This window comes from Ovis aries, chromosome 4 (genome assembly GCF_016772045.2).
Source record: "Ovis aries strain OAR_USU_Benz2616 breed Rambouillet chromosome 4, ARS-UI_Ramb_v3.0, whole genome shotgun sequence".
Lineage (NCBI taxonomy): Eukaryota > Metazoa > Chordata > Mammalia > Artiodactyla > Bovidae > Ovis > Ovis aries.
This window is the reverse complement of record NC_056057.1, coordinates 111,798,701-111,814,964: the sequence shown is the minus strand read 5'-3', so window position 1 is coordinate 111,814,964 and position 16,264 is coordinate 111,798,701. Positions and strand designations below refer to the sequence as shown.

General features: G+C 38.5%; 1 protein-coding gene across 1 annotated transcript in view; it reads right to left on the bottom strand.

Annotated features, from left to right (window-relative positions):
- Positions 1-16,264, bottom strand: part of CNTNAP2 (contactin associated protein 2) — a 2,342,027-nt gene that overhangs the window by 1,066,599 nt on the left and 1,259,164 nt on the right. The window lies entirely within an intron of this gene.

Here is a 16,264-nt window from a genome sequence, read left to right as displayed (position 1 = left end):
TGAGACGAAAAGAACTATCACTGACCAAATTTTGTGAACATCACTTTATAAATAGGCACCTTATCTTTAGCAAACATATGTTAGCCAGGCATTCTGGCCAAGCAAAATAAAGTCTTGGAGTTGAGCAAAAACTGCCACCTTTTGCATACCATTAAACTGAATACATAACATTAACTTCACAAGTCCTAATAAAAAAAGGAAAGGAAAATATCTACACACATTTAATCCAAACAAGGAAGCAAAATGTTGATATAGGGACATTCATTTCATAATCACCTACGTGTAACTAAAGAATTCCATTTTCATTCAATTAACTATAAAATAATTTGTCAGCTTTTATATAAATTTATCAAACTATCCTATTAAAACAGATTATTTTTTCCTGTCAGATGAGTTAAAACCTGACAAAATCATATTGAATTAATATACCACTCACTCAAAATACACATTTTCATTGTTAACAATTCTATAATTACATGTAAATGTGATGGCTCTGTATGTATATATGTCACCGGGAAATTTCAGTATGTATGATATACATTGGCTCATGAGTCCATAGCATATCTTTAAATTTCATAAATATGTCAAGTAATCACTGCAGATGGTGACTGTAGCCATGAAATTAAAAGATGCTTACTCCTTGGAAGAAAAGTTATGACCAACCTAGATAGCATATTCAAAAGCAGAGACATTACTTTGCCAACTAAGGTCCGTCTAGTCAAGGCTATGGTTTTGCCTGTGGTCATGCATGGATGCGAGAGTTGGACTGTGAAGAAAGATGAGCGCTGAAGAATTGATGCTTTTGAACTGTGGTGTTGGAGAAGACTCTTGAGAGTCCCTTGGACTGCAAGGAGATCCAACCAGTCCATTCTGAAGGAGATCAGCCCTGGTATTTCTTTGGAAGGAATGATGTTAAGCTGAAACTCCAGTACTTTGGCCACCTCATGCAAAGGGTTGACTCACTGGAAAAGACTGTGATGCTGGGAGGGATTAGGGGCAGGAGGAGAAGGGGACGACAGAGGATGAGATGGTTAGATGGCATCACTGACTCGATGGACGTGAGTCTGAGTGAACTTCGGGAGTTGGTGATGGACAGGGAGGCCTGGCGTGCTGCGATTCATGGGGTCGCAAAGAGTTGGACACGACTGAGCGACTGAACCGAACTGAATGTATATGAAAATAAGCATATAAAACTAGAAAAAAGATACTTTTCCTAAATATTTCATATAACAATAACTTGGGTCTTCAGATAATGAACAGACAGAGTGAAGTAAGCCAGAAAGAAAAACACCAATACAGTATACTAACACATATATATGGAATTTAGAAAGATGGCAATGATGACCCTTTATGCAAGACAGCAAAAGAGACACAGATGTGTATAACGGACTTTTGGACTCAGAGGGAGAGGGAGAGGGTGGGATGATTAGGGAGAATGGCATTCTAACATGTATACTATCATGTAAGAATTGAATCACCAGTTTATGTCTGACGCAGGATACAGCATGCTTGGGGCTGGTACATGGGGATGACCCACAGAGATGTTATGGGGAGGGAGGTGGGAGGGGGTTCATGTTTGGGAACGCATGTAAGAATTAAAGATTTTAAAATTAAAAAAATAAAAAACTAAAAAAAAATATTTAGCTGTATGACATATATAAGGAAAAGAGATGCTGACCTGGATATGTAAAATTACAGTTTCAGCTATATAATTTCATGGAGAGATCAACAGAAGAATCAGATATTATGTGGAATATTTGGATCCTACAAGTAAGTTTAGTGAAAGATTTTTTTTCTCTTAATTTTCAGAAATATTAACAATAAAAATAATATAGCAGAATAATGCATTTTATTAACACTTTAAAGAAATAAAACCAGTAAAGGGAAGCTAATTTTGCTCAGATTAATAAAAATGGATTCATAAAATGCACAATCATCTCTTTAATGCTGAAGTGCCTGCAAGAGATTCATCATGGGGTTTTACCATTTATGTGCAAAGGACTTTTTTTAACAAGCTGAAAAATATTAAAGAGTTTGGTTTAAAATGTCTTAGAGACCAGAAAAACTGCAAAAGGAATGTTGAGGTCACATTAAGACAGTGTTTTGGGGGAATAGCGGCCACCTCTTAGGGTGGGGCCACAGTGAGAAGAGATTGAAGTGAGCAGGAATCAGAAGCTGGAGGAAGAAACCACCTGTAGCTGGGGTTCTGACCTCTTAGGAAGGGCACTCCCTGGCTAGTTCTGTTATTTTTTGAGAAGACATGATGAAGTTGATTCTGAGAGTACTGGGGAGAAAAAAAGTAGGAGGCTGGAAACTATCTCCAGCAAGAGCAAGAAAGTGGGGAAAGACAATCTGCCTTTCCCGTCCCCCATCTTCCTGTCTTATTCTAAGGTCCCTGTTGATGCAGCCCAGTAGGGAACCTGCTGGTAAGGGATAAATGTGGCTGGCAGAATTCTAGGTCCTGCATCACAAAGAGTATAGAGCAGCAGGCTTGGAGCTGACAGGCCACAGCTTGGTACATTAAAGTGAAAGTGTTAGCCCCTCAGTCATGTCCGATTATAAGTGACCCAGTGGACTGTAGCCCACCACACTCCTCTGTCCATGGGATTCTCCAGGAAGAATACTAGAGTGGGTTGCCATGCCCTTCTCCAGGTCATCTTCCCAATCCAAGAATCAGACCTGGGTCTCCCACATCACAGGCAGATTCTTTACTGTCTGAGCTGCTAGGGAAAGCAGTGTACTTGAGTGGGAAAGGCATGGGTTTTAGAAGCAGAATGTATTGGGACTTGACTTCACCTTTGAGACTTTCTAGCTATGGTATCTTTGCAAAGACACTGAAGCTCCCTTCGCCTCAGCAAACCACCAACAAAGTATGAACAGCAATGTTGATTTGAAGAGTAAATGAGAGAGCATGGGACGCATCCAGACTGTGCCAGGAAGGTAATAGATGATAAATATTTATCAGCACTCTTTGACTCATCATCATATGACTAGTTGATCATTAAATCTAGTCACTTCAGAAGCACAGAGTTACAAAGTGGGGTCTGTAGTTTTGATGCCCTCATTTATGTGTTCTTAGGAACACAGAGACACACATCCTATATGAGGACAGTAAGGAGAGAATTCACCTAATGCATGGAAATGAATTGCCCTGACATCCACCTTTCTCCTGAAAAAAGGGAAGAATAGAGTTCAAAATCAGTGCTATCATTTCAGCAACAAGTGACTTTGGGTATACAAACTGATTCATAAAAGTAAAACTTTATATTCATAATATTGGAACTAATTTAACACTTAGTAAAGTACTCAGTATATTTCAGAGCAACAAAATTAATGCTAGGAAATAAAAGTAAATAAAGGCTTTCTCAAGTGTACCAGGATGTACCAAAAGTAAAATTAAATATTAAAATGAGGTTCTGAGATAGTAGGCAATTCGTCTTTTTATTCACATGTTCTACTTGCAAAGCCATATCTTATTGCCTGGGGAAGATGCACAGCTTTAAGGGGGAAAAATGGCCAATTTCATTCTCACAGCTAACATTAGTACATCTTCTTTAAAAAGCAAGTTACTCATTGTAATTACATGTCATGAGTAATATATTTAGCAGCAGACTAAGATTATGGCTAGGATAACTGTATTTCATATTGGTAAAACCTCAGAAAGCTGTGTTTTATTTTTGCTCATGCAGCAAAGAAAGCTGTTTGTTTTACCTTAATTTTTCTTAAACTGCTTAAGATTTAGGAAATATGTGGGGGTATGGTTGGCACAATTTCACCCATGTTTAAAAGTTCAGTGCAATTCAACAAACGTGCTTTGATTGCCTAGTAGCTGCGAAAGGTTTGGCATTACTAATGAGTGGACAAAACAAAGATGCAGAGGCTTCAACAGATCAGAATGGGAGACAGGCATGCGCATTATTAACATAAGAAATGTCATGGCCATTTCAGAAACTGAGATATAAACAAAAAGAAGGGGGCCCTAGTAGAAGGGCTCTGAAATTTAAGAAATGTTCCTCAACTTTGGGGGCACCCTTTAGTTTTCTTGTGTTTCCCTTTTCTTTCTTTGTTTTTATTTCATTTCAGAAGTTCAACACTCATTAGCAGTTTTAACAGTTGCATTTCATTACTGTTCTGTAGTAACATGTATTTCAGATTGTCTCTTTATGTTCCTATTGCCCTCAGGTAAGCGAGTTATTTATATTTTATTATGCCACCTGGGTTAAATCCTAAAACCTAATTTTGTCCTTGGATGAGCACAACTGAAATTGCTATGGGTTTCACTGAGTTGGTGCACTGAAGTAAATACATGTTTCACATGTAACTATATCTAGGGGCAGAATTTTCTTTTACAAAAACAATACAAATATAAGCTTGGAAACATGTCTGGCATTAAACTGGACGGTGGTTGCAAAATCAGATAACATATGAAATTACCTTGAAAAGAATAAAAGTAGCATGGATGTAGTGTAATGTTATTGTCATTGAAGGGAAATAAGAGATCGTGAACAAGTATTTCTATAGCCCATCCTCATTTATAGATGGATTATTTATCATTGTTCAAACAAAACTCAGAGAAAGTGAAAGTGTTAGTCCTTCAGTCCTGCCCAACGCTTTGCAACCCCATAGACTGTAGCCCCCTAGGCTTCTCTGTCCATGGGATTTCCCAGGCAAGAATACTGGAGTATTTTGCCATTTCCTTCTCCAAGGGATATTCCTGACCCAGGGATCGAACCCAGGTCTCCTGAACTGCAGGCATATTCTTCACCATCTAAGCCAACAGGGAAGCCCAAACCTCAGAGAGAAGTCCTTAAACTACAGAAGATAAAAAAATCACATGTTACCAAATATTACCTGTTTAATTATTATAGCTTCCACTCTGCTTTTAATGGATATAATCTAACATTCTACCCAACTTTTAGAATGAATAAAAGTTTCTCATCCTTAAATGTTATGTGATTGTGTGTGTATATGTGTATGTATGTGTGTGTGTGTGTGTGTGTGTTAGCCTAGGTCAGGATCTGACTGGATTTGGGTGATGTGAGGCGCTGCTTATTCACAAAGTAAACATTCACCTGGTGATACCAGTTAGATCTGTTAACTAGCCTTAAACAGGTTCACACTGCTAATTAAATGCAGGCCATACTGGACACTTTCTGATTCTGAAAACTCATGCTCCTGAATACTAACTATGCTATATCAACTTCAATATGTTCAGCCATGAATATCAATGATACCACAATTAAAAACAAAAAGGAAAAAAAAAAGTTCATGACAAATTCATCCAACTTCTCAGACAATTCCATTTTTAATCCATACTTTCATTCCATGGACAGTTTTTGCATGAGATACCAAGGGAACATTTCATGCAAAGATGGGCTCGATAAAGGACAGAAATGGTATGGACCTAACAGAAGCAGAAGATATTAAGAAGAGGTGGCAAGACTACACAGAACTGTACAAAAATGATCTTCACGACCCAGGTAATCACGATGGTGTGATCACTCACTAAAGCCAGACATCCTGGAATGTGAACTCAAGTGGGCCTTAGGAAGCATCAGTATGAACAAAGCTAGTGGAGGTGATGAAATTCCAGCTGAGCTATTTCAAATCCTAAAAGATGATGCTGTGAAAGTGCTGCACTCAATATGCCAGCAAATTTCGAAAACTCAGCAGTGGCCACAGGACTGGAAAACTCAGTTTTCATTCCAATCTCAAAGAAAGGCAGTGCCAAAGAATGTTCAAACTATCACACAACTGCACTCATCTCATATGCTAGTCAACTAATGCTCAAAATTCTCCAAGCCAGGCTTCAACAGTACGTGAACTATGAACTTCCAGATGTTCAAGCTGGATTTCAAAAAGGTAGAGGAACCAGAGATCAAATTGCCAACATCTGCTGGATCATTGACAGAGTAGGAGAGTTCCAGAAAAACATCTATTTCTGCTTTATTGACTAAGCCAAAGCCTTGGACTCTGTGGATCACAACAAACTGGAAAATTCTTCAAGAGATGGGAATCCCAGACCATGTGACCTGCCTCTTGAGAAATCTGTATGCAGATCAGGAAGCAACACTTAGAACTGGAAATGTAACAACAGACTGGTTCCAGACAGGAAAAGGAGTACGTCAAGACTATATATTGTCACCCTGCTTATTTAACTTATATGCAGTGTACATCATGTGGAATGCCAGGCTGGATGAAGCACAAGTTGGAATCAAGATTGCCAGAAGAAATATCAATAACTTCAGATATACAGATGCTGCTGCTGTTGCTGCTAAGTTGCTTCAGTCGTGTCTGACTCTGTGCGACCCCATAGATGGCAGCCCACCAGGCTCCCGCGTCCCTGGGATTCTCCAGGCAAGAACACTGGAGTAGGTTGCCATTTCCTTCTCCAATGGCAGAAAGCGAAGAAAACTAAAGAGACTCTTGATGAAAGCGAAGAGGAGAGTGAAAAAGTTGGCTTAAATCTCAAAATTCAGAAAATGAAGATCATAGCATCTGGTCCCATCGCTTCATGTCAAATAGATGTGGAAACAGTGTCAGACTTTATTTTGGGGGGAAGCTTCAAAATCACTGCAGATGGTGACTGCAGCCATGGAATTAAAAGACACTTACTTCTTGGAAGAAAAGGTACGACCAACCTAGACATCATATTAAAAAGCAGAGACATTACTATGCCAATAAAGGTCTAGATGTCTAGTCAAAGCTATGATTTTTCCAGTAGTCATGTATGGAAGTGAGAGTTGGACCATAAAGAAACCTGAGCACTGAAGAATTGATGCTTTTGAACTGTGGTGTTGAAGAAGACTCTTGAGAGTCCCTTGGACTGCAAAGAAATCCAACCAGTCCATCCTCAAGGAAGTCAGTCCTGAACATTCATTGGAAGGGCTGATGCTGAAACTCCAATACTTTGGCCACCTAATGAGAAGAACTGACTCATTGGAAAAGACCTTGATGCTGGGAAAGATTGAAAGCGGGAGGAGAAGGGGGCAACAGAGGATAAGATGGTTGGATGGCATCACCGACTCAATGGACGTGAGTTTGAGTAAACTCCAGGAGTTGGTGATAGACAGGGAGGCCTGGCGTGCTGCGATTCATGTGGTCGCAAAGAGTCGGACACAACTGAGCGATTGAACTGACTGACAGACCAGATGTTGTCCCTGGAGAGCAGAGTGATATATACACTTTGCAGGAAAAGACGGGCGTGTCTGTAGTTAGTGTGGAGTGGTATTACACATGTGTTAGAGAAATATGAACAAATTCGTACACAAAGTATGGAGTATCTGACAGTGGAGGTTCAGGGTAGCAGTGAGGAGAAAGGTCTTGTGAAACAGGTCACGTAACCTCAGGAGACAAACAGGAGTTCATTACAGACAGAGTCAACAGTATCTGTAAAAGGAGCAGGAAGGGAGAGTGGTGTGTTTGGTACAGCAAGACCATTGAAAATATGGAAGGAATTATGAACATTAGTGTGAAATGATAGGAGTTTAAACTTCATCCAAAATTAATTATTTGAAAGGACATACGCAATTACCACTGTTTTTCTTTACAACATAAATTGTGAAGTGTTTCAGTGCTCTAATAGTTGGCCTTCAGAGGAATATCCAATGCCTAGAAATTGACAAAATCTTCAGACTTTGCAAGTACAGAAGATATTATGGGTGAGGGGTCCAACACACCCTGCCCACCAAGAAGGGTTGCTCAGTGAGAGCAAAGGGTATTGTCTTTAAGCCTAGGTGGTGCCTGAGACAGTGGATTTATGTGGTTCAAGAGTATCCTACAGAACAGGAAACCTAAACCACTGAGAGTCATCTACAAGGGTAACCCATGGGGTGTGTGTCTGTGTGGGTGGTTTAGAAGTGTAATGTTTTACATAAGGGATACAGTTCTGTCCTAAAACATTGTTCCTTTTCAGTACATTGGATAAGACAGGCTTGCTGTGCATGGGGGGACAACAGTGAGCAGATTCCCCAAACTTAGAGATAAGGAAGCTACCCTCTGAGGGGTAACACATGTGTCATGGAAGATTGCTTTCTGTATATTCAGGTAAAAACAGTTACTGGGTAGTTCCTTTACCTGTGGCATAAATACAGGCCAGGAGACGTCTACTGGTAAAAGGGAAATGGCAAGAGGAAAGTCAGAGGGAGACCTCAGCAGAGTATATTTCAGTGCCAGAGGTGAGAATGTTGGCTGGACCTAGAAGTCCAGCATCTGGATGCTCACTGAGTGCAGGGACATTCCACCTGCAGGGAAGAGTAAGCTAGCTTGACTTCAAATTTCAGCCCAGCCACAGACTGTGACCTCTGGCCTGCTTACTGGATCTCTCTGTATATTGTCACCCTGTATGTACGCAGAGTACATCATGAGAAACGCTGGGCTGGAGGAAGCACAAGCTGGAATCAAGACTGCCGGCAGAAATATCAATAACCTCAGATATGCAGATGACACCACCCTTACGGCAGAAAGTGAAGAAGAACTAAAGAGCCTCTTGGTGAAAGTGAAAGAGGAGAGTGAAAAAGTTGGCTGAAAGCTCAACATTCAGAAAACTAAGATCATGGCATCTGGTCCTATCACTTCATGGCAAATAGATTGGGAAACAGTGGAGACAGTAGCTGACTTTATTTTTAGGGGTTCCAAAATCACTGCAGATGGTGACTGCAGCCATAAAATTAAAAGATGCTTACTCCTTGGAAGGAAAGTTATGACCAACCTAGATAGCATATTAAAAAGCAGAGACACTACTTTGCCAACAAAGGTCGGTCTAGTCAAGGCTATGTTTTTTTCAGGGGTCATGTATGGATGTGAGAGTTGGACTATAAAGAAAGGTGAGTGCTGAAGAATTGATGCTTTTGAACTGTGGTGTTGGAGAAGACTCTTGAGAGTCCCTTGGACTGCAAGGAGATCCAACCAGTCCATTCTAAAGGGGATCAGTCCTGGTTGTTCGTTGGAAGGACTGATGCTAAAGCAGAAACTCCAGTACTCCAGCCACCTGATGCAAAGTGCTGACTATTTTAAAAGACCCTGATGCCGGGAAAGATTGAAGGCAGCAGGAGAAAGGGATGACAGAGGATGAGATGGTTGGATGGCATCACTGACTCAACGGACATGGGTTTGGGTGGACTCCGGGAGTTGGTGATGGACAGGGAGGCCTGGTGTGCTGTGGTTCATGGGGTCGCAAAGAGTCAGACACGACTGAGTGACTGAACTGAACTGAAGACATTTTTTAAATGAGCAGTCATTTTGGAATACGCAAAAATATAAGTACCTTATCAGACTTTACCATGGCATGGATGAAATTGATTTCCAAATAGTATTCATACCATTGAATACTAATTTAGCTTCTCAAGTAGGTCAATAAAAAAGGAGATACCTTTGAATCAGGTCAACAATGAAAAGAAACATTACAAAGTGTGAAGTAATGAACTGGTCTTTCAGTTTCATGCCTCAGTCTCACTGAATTCACCTCGTCAGAGAGGGACACCAGGGATGTGCTTACCTTTAAATAGACAATAAAGTCCAGCTTCAGGGTCTGTGGGTGTGAGGACTTTAAAAGCACAAAGTATTCATTGAGACAGTTCCGGTTTAGCCACCCAGATGACCTGGCTGGATAAATTTACTGTCCAGCTTCATAAAATTTACAGAAAAATGAGGTCTAAAGAACAACAAAATAGAGAAGCTACTGATTTATCTGGAAAACTACCTAGAAGAAACAAATGTACTATAAGTAATTAGATTTTGGATATTAAAATTTTTCTCTAATTTTCACTGCTCAGCATTGCAAATTTTAAAAATAACTTAAGATATAAGACATGAATAACAGTTGCATATCAGGCCACATTCATTGGATCTACTATGTAACTTAAAAAAAAAAAAAAAAGATACTTAAAACTTGTTCAGTCACTAAGTCGGGTCCAGTTCTTTACAACCCCATGAACTGCAGCATGCCAGACTTCCGTCCTTCACTATCTCTCTGAGTTTACTTGAACGCATGTCCATTGAGTCGATGACGCCATCCCACCATCTCATCCTCTGTCATCCCCTTCTCCTACTGCCCTCAGTCTTTCCTGCTGGGACCTGCCCTCAGGGTCTTTTCCAATGAATCTGTTCTTTGCATTAGGTGGCCAAATATTGGAGCTTCAGCTTCAACATCAGTCCTTCCAAACTTAAAACATGTAAGTTAGCTGATTAAATGATGGTTACTAAATTGTAAAGGAAGGGCTTTCCTGGTGGCTTAGACACAAAAGAATCCTCCTGCCAATGCAGGAGACTTAGGAGACTCAGGTTCAATCCTTGTGTTGGAAAGATCCCCTGGAGAAGGGAATGGCTACCCACTCCAGTACTCTTGCCTGGAGAATCCCATGGACAGAGGAGCCTGGAGGGCTACAGTCCATGGGGTTGCAAAGAGTCAGACATGACTAGGCCACACACAGAGAACTTAACTTGCTTAATGGTTTAAAAAGCTATTTTCAAATTGTGAAGGAAAAAGAAATATCCTGCTTTGATCAACTTTAGCTAGCTTTCTGAATACAAGGACTATCTTATTTTCTAACAATAATAAGTATTAATTTAAATGTAAATTCACAATATGCTCTTCAATAATAATAAAATTATGTTTATGAAGCACTTTGTATTTCTTCATGGGGGAACCATTTAAAATATATTTGACGCTTAACAGTACATTAGATTTTAATTTTGTTAATGTTAATTAAACAAGTTGTCCATGAAAAAGAATTCAAGCGATACAAAAATGGAAAAGGCAAGAATAAGCATACCCCTCCACTTCAACTTTCCTCTTCAGAGGTCACCATCCAAGGTTTAGTGTGCATCCTTTGACACTTTCTATAAATCTGTATACACACACATCAGTAAACACTAATGATCACAAAGTATTTGCTCCTTATTTAAAGAAAAGGGAATTTTATAGAGTTTTTTTTTTTTCTTTCCTGCATATGGAAACACTGATTTGAAATGTGGATTAGCATGAAACAAGTCTCTATTGGGATGCCTTAGTTATTCTTTATAATATGTTCAATTTAAATTAGACTTTAAACGCTACTATTGAAAAAATTTGAAAAGACTTTTGCTGATCTAATAGGCTTTAATAACATACTACTTCAATCCTAACAGCTAGCTGTGTGATGGAACCACCTCTCTGACTTATTAACAATGGAGAAGGCCTTTACTTAACAATAGAATAAAGAGCACTCTTTCTTCTTATGCTCTGTAGGTGGTTTTAAAAAAAAAAGTGACCTGCCCTTTGTTTTCGAAAGGTGACTAGATGATGACTCTAACTTATGATTCTGCATATTTCTTCACAGTGGGGAAAAGAAATATTTAGACTGAAAATTTCAAGTTGAGATTTCCCTCTGCACAGAAATCACATTGGAATTGGTTTCAAGACTGAAATGTGCTGAGAAATTCCAAACTAGCCTAGTAGCTTAATATTTTGTTTTAGAAATGGGATTTTAACACTTCTATCTAGTGAGCTTCTATGAGACAGCATCCTATAATTTGAAAATCACAGGGAAACAGAATCCACCTGTTCCAGCAGAAATGGCAATCCACTCCAATATTCTTACCTGGAAAATTCCATGGACAGAGGAGCCTGGCAGGTCACAAAGACACGACTGAGCCAACTGAACACACACACACACACACACACACACACATACACACACGTCATGAACATCTGTTAAGAGAGTGATCGGTGGGATTATAAGAGATATATACACCTGACGGTAAGGGAGCTGATATTTAGGCTTTGTAGTCTGTTGGGTCCTGAAGGTGGGCTGCCCCAAAATATGCCCCCAAATGGCACATTGATTATTAAATTAAAGTTACTTAAGAAATAGTCAATACAAGAGGAACACTCTGATGCTCCTCTCTATCTGAAACCAAGAAATAAATATCCCCTGTGAAAGGTACCCTCCCTTTACCAGGAGGCAGAAAGACATCCTTATCAGCAGAGACAGGGAATTCAGGGCCAAGAAGCCCATATAAACAAATCTTGTTACTTCTTTACTAATTTACTACCCCAGCCCAAACTGAGCTTAAATGCTTTACTAATTAAACAGCCAAACCTAAGTTAGCTGCCTGTCAATTCTTCTCAAATTTATTGCTTCCTTGTCTCAAAAGTTTAAAAGCTGCCTGCTCTGGTCACCCCTTTTAGGTCCTATTTCTATGAGACCTCTGATGTAAAGCTATTTCTTTTTCTCTTAATCTATATGTCAATGTTATTATTAGTCCACCAATAAGAACTCAAGAGAGGCAGAAAGGAAAATCTCTTTCTTCCCAACAAGCCTATTCCTTATATCCAGAGATATATATCCAGAGATATAAGGATATAATACAAACCCCATATTAACCAGTGAAAAGCAGTGACCTGTTCTCTCAAATGTTAATCAGCCAAGGTCAGTCCTTTTGATATGTGGACCTAGAATTTGCATTGAGAAGGTCTCATGGAGGAGTCAAATATTTAGATAATCTTGTTGATGAATGGGGTTATTTTTTTTTTTAAATTCTAGTGCTCAAACTAATCCTAAATGAAGCCATTTGCCATCCTTTGAATATTACATATAAGTCTGAATACACAATGACCAAGTTCATTCTGAAGATGATGGTGGGTCCCAATATAGATTTCATTTGAGATAAGAATTGATGACTGGAATATCAAGGAATTCCAATAGAGACTGTGATACTTCATGGTAATTTGTAAACAGACCTTAGAGTAACTCCTTTTTACAGGGAGGACTTCCTTTCTGAAGTTGATCTCAGTTAAAATATTGGTTCCTGCTAAATTTTTACACTGCACTTCTTGACTGAAAAAGAAATAAATTTATTTTTATTTGTAAATTATATAGCACTATCAGTTCAGTCTCTCAGTCGTGTCCAACTCTATGTGACCCCATGGACTGCAGCACGCCAGGCTTCCCTGTTCATCACCAACTCCTGGACCATACATATTCATAAAGACAAAACTAGAAATTTTATACAAATAAAAGGTTTAATATTTTTACCATTTCTTCAATTGATTATATTGCCTCTGTCCCAGATATACACACACTTTAGGAAACTAAGGGGTAAAAAAAAAAAATCTGGCTGATAGTAGCACCTGATCAAATATTTAATTATAAAATTTTACCAATTTCATAGTTGAATTAAGAGAGAAACTCCATGGTTGGTTCCATGGAGTAGTGCTGTGCCTGTTTCCATAGTTCTGGAGAATGGTGGGTGGCTGTTAGCAATCATAAGAGTCTGAATCCACACTTTGATTTTACTTATAAATAATAAACAACAAAATCATCATGATAATTATTAAAATCACTTGAAGATCAAGAGCTAACATATCTGTCTCCTGAAATTAAGTCTTTTTTGCTCAACAGAGGTCACATCAAATAAAGTGAATTTAATCCTAATCCTCGACATTTCTACATTCTGACTCAAATGAAAATGTGGGCAAAATGTCCCAGGATGAGATTTTCCCCACTATAAGATATTCAATCACTCAGCGCCTCTCACTGCTCCACACTGTGGCCATCTCACACTGCTCTTTGCTCTTCAGGTCCATGCTTTTTGACAAGTGTAATGGGATACAGCTGTGAAAATTTTTTTTCATCTCAACATTTATACAGCAATGACCTTTAGATACTAAATGTTAAGTTCCATGTTGGGAACAATAAGATTTAATTTAATAATACAGAAGTAGAGTAATTCATGCTGTGAAATCTAAAATATTATGACACAATTGAGATGATGGTTTTGATTTCTAAGAAAAATAAGTATTACAAAGAAAATGTTACTCTCAGCTATATAAATAATTTATTTCTGTTTTAATTTGACTGCTTTGATCATAAGATTTCATCAGTCTCTGTTTCACTTTAAATACTCAGATTAAAGCTTCTCATTGCCATTCGCTTGTTCAATCATTTATTTTCTTCGGGGCTCAAGAACTCCTGATGATTTTGTTTTCTCTCTGATAGTGGATTCTTTTTTACTTACACGCTGGAAGCCAAACGATTAATCCTTTGGAATCTCAATGAATCATCTAATTAGTAACTTACTAAAAATGAAATAAGTTAATTATGTGTAATTTCTTCATAAAGATCAAATGACAGGCAAATCACTTTCCTAAGGCTATTCCCTTTATTCATAGCATAAATGAGGAAAACAGAAATCAAATAAAGTTTTTACTAATGCTGATAGCGCCACAATATAATAATAGATTTCTAGGTTATTCTATTAGAAGCATCAGCTCAGCATGAGTTCTTCCTTGTATATTATTCTTTAAGAAAGTATCCTTCCCCAGAACAAGAATATACTCATTAGCCAATTCACTAAGATATACAGTAACTCTCAAGCTAATTAATCTCAACTAATATAAACCAAGTACCTACTAAGGACAAGGTAGTATGAATTCCTGCTGCACTGCTTACTAGTTCTCTAACCCATAACAAGTCACTTAAATTCTCTAACCTTCAATTTCCTCAAATGTAGAATAGGGACAATTACATGTGGCACCTCCCAGGATTATTGTGATGATAAAATGTGTGCTAGGGATAACAAGCACTGAAGAAACATTGCTGCTGTTTAGTCGCTAGGTCTTGTCCAACTCTCTGTGACCCCATGGACTGTAGCCCACCAGGTTCATCTCTGTCCATGGGACTCATCAGGCAAGAATACTGGCGTGGGTAGCCATTTCCTTCTCCAGGGGATCTTCCCAGTCCAGGGATTGGACTTGCATTTCCTGTGTTGGCAGGAAGATTCTTTATCACTGAGCCATCATCAGGGAAGCCACAAACACGCCTATGGAGCCAAGCATTTCATTCCGTTGGTTAGATTTGCTGGAGAATTAGTGATCACTCTGAAGGGCTAGCATCATAGAGGGTGTTATCTTCTGTCATCTCACTGATCTCTTCCATTCCCCACCTCTGCTGTTCTTTTCCTCCAGGATTACCTTCTGCGTCTCCCAACTGAGCAGGCCAGTTCACTCCCAGACTTGTCTCCAAAAGGAAACCCATCAAGATTTTTCAGGAAAAGCAAAGGCCAAATGTGTAACAGTTTCCATCTTCTACAGAACATATTTATGGTTGCAAATAACATTTTACCTTCTTGCTAGCTTATTGTTTTTATTATTAGAGATGATAGTAAAAGACAGAACATAGTTCACCAACAAGCAAGTGGCAGTGAAGAAGGTCAAGCAACAGATATTGAATACTTTTTCAAAAAGTTTCACTCATTAACTAATGAAAGAGACGGGCTATTATTGTGACGGAAGGGCAAGGTCAAGAGATGATTTGCAGTTTACTTGGGTTTGTTTACTTGAGGAATCAGGGAAACTGGATGGAGAGTTGGAGAGGAAGAAAGAGGCAGATGGATTAATTGTAAGTCCATTTGATGTCCCAGAAGAGAGATGAGGGAGACTGGATTAAATATGCACATTAGCTTTGAGATGACCAGAGTCAGACATGTCTTTCTCTTAGACAGAAGTGAAGATGTGGACTAAGAATAAAAGGGTAGAATTTTTAGTACAGAATGCAGTTTAGGGGATTATAGCACATGGCCTCATTGAAGCTTTTGGTAGCACTGGCTTACAAAAAACAATTCAGTCTCATCTTAGATCCAAAGCCTCTTCAATGTGAAGGGTCATGATTGATCTTTGCCATCCTGGGAGTCTGGAAGGCTAAATATCATTGTAAGTGCTTAACAGTGGTATCTACACTGTAGTCGATGGACTATCTTTGTTTTACCATTTTCTACTTGCTAAAATTCACCACCTCTTTTATTACTTAGAGATTTATTTATTGGAGTTAATAAGGAAATATGTGTACTATGGTTTAGAAATAAAGAAGAATTAGGATGGCTATATTAAGCACTTTATCTTGGAAAATATACAGCATAAAAATTAAGAAAATGTCCCAATGCATTTATTTCTAACTCAATTATAGTTGTTTCATAATCTATCCAAAGTGAACAACTACTTTTTTTTTAATTGAGTAAAATTTACTATTGCCTTCAGCAGTGGTTCAGTTCTTTTATTACTGAAAACTGTTAAAAAGGAATTTTTTTGTGTGTACAGTCCTCAAGAAAATTCTGCTTAATCACTCCCACTCAATGTCAATTTGTTTATTTGATATTTATATACATAAACAGTATGTATTTTATGATTTTTTTGTACTTACTCATCATGCATATAATGCCTTTATTTAGACTTAACTTGTATCTACACAAATAAATATAAAAATGTGACTGCATTAAATCAAAATCA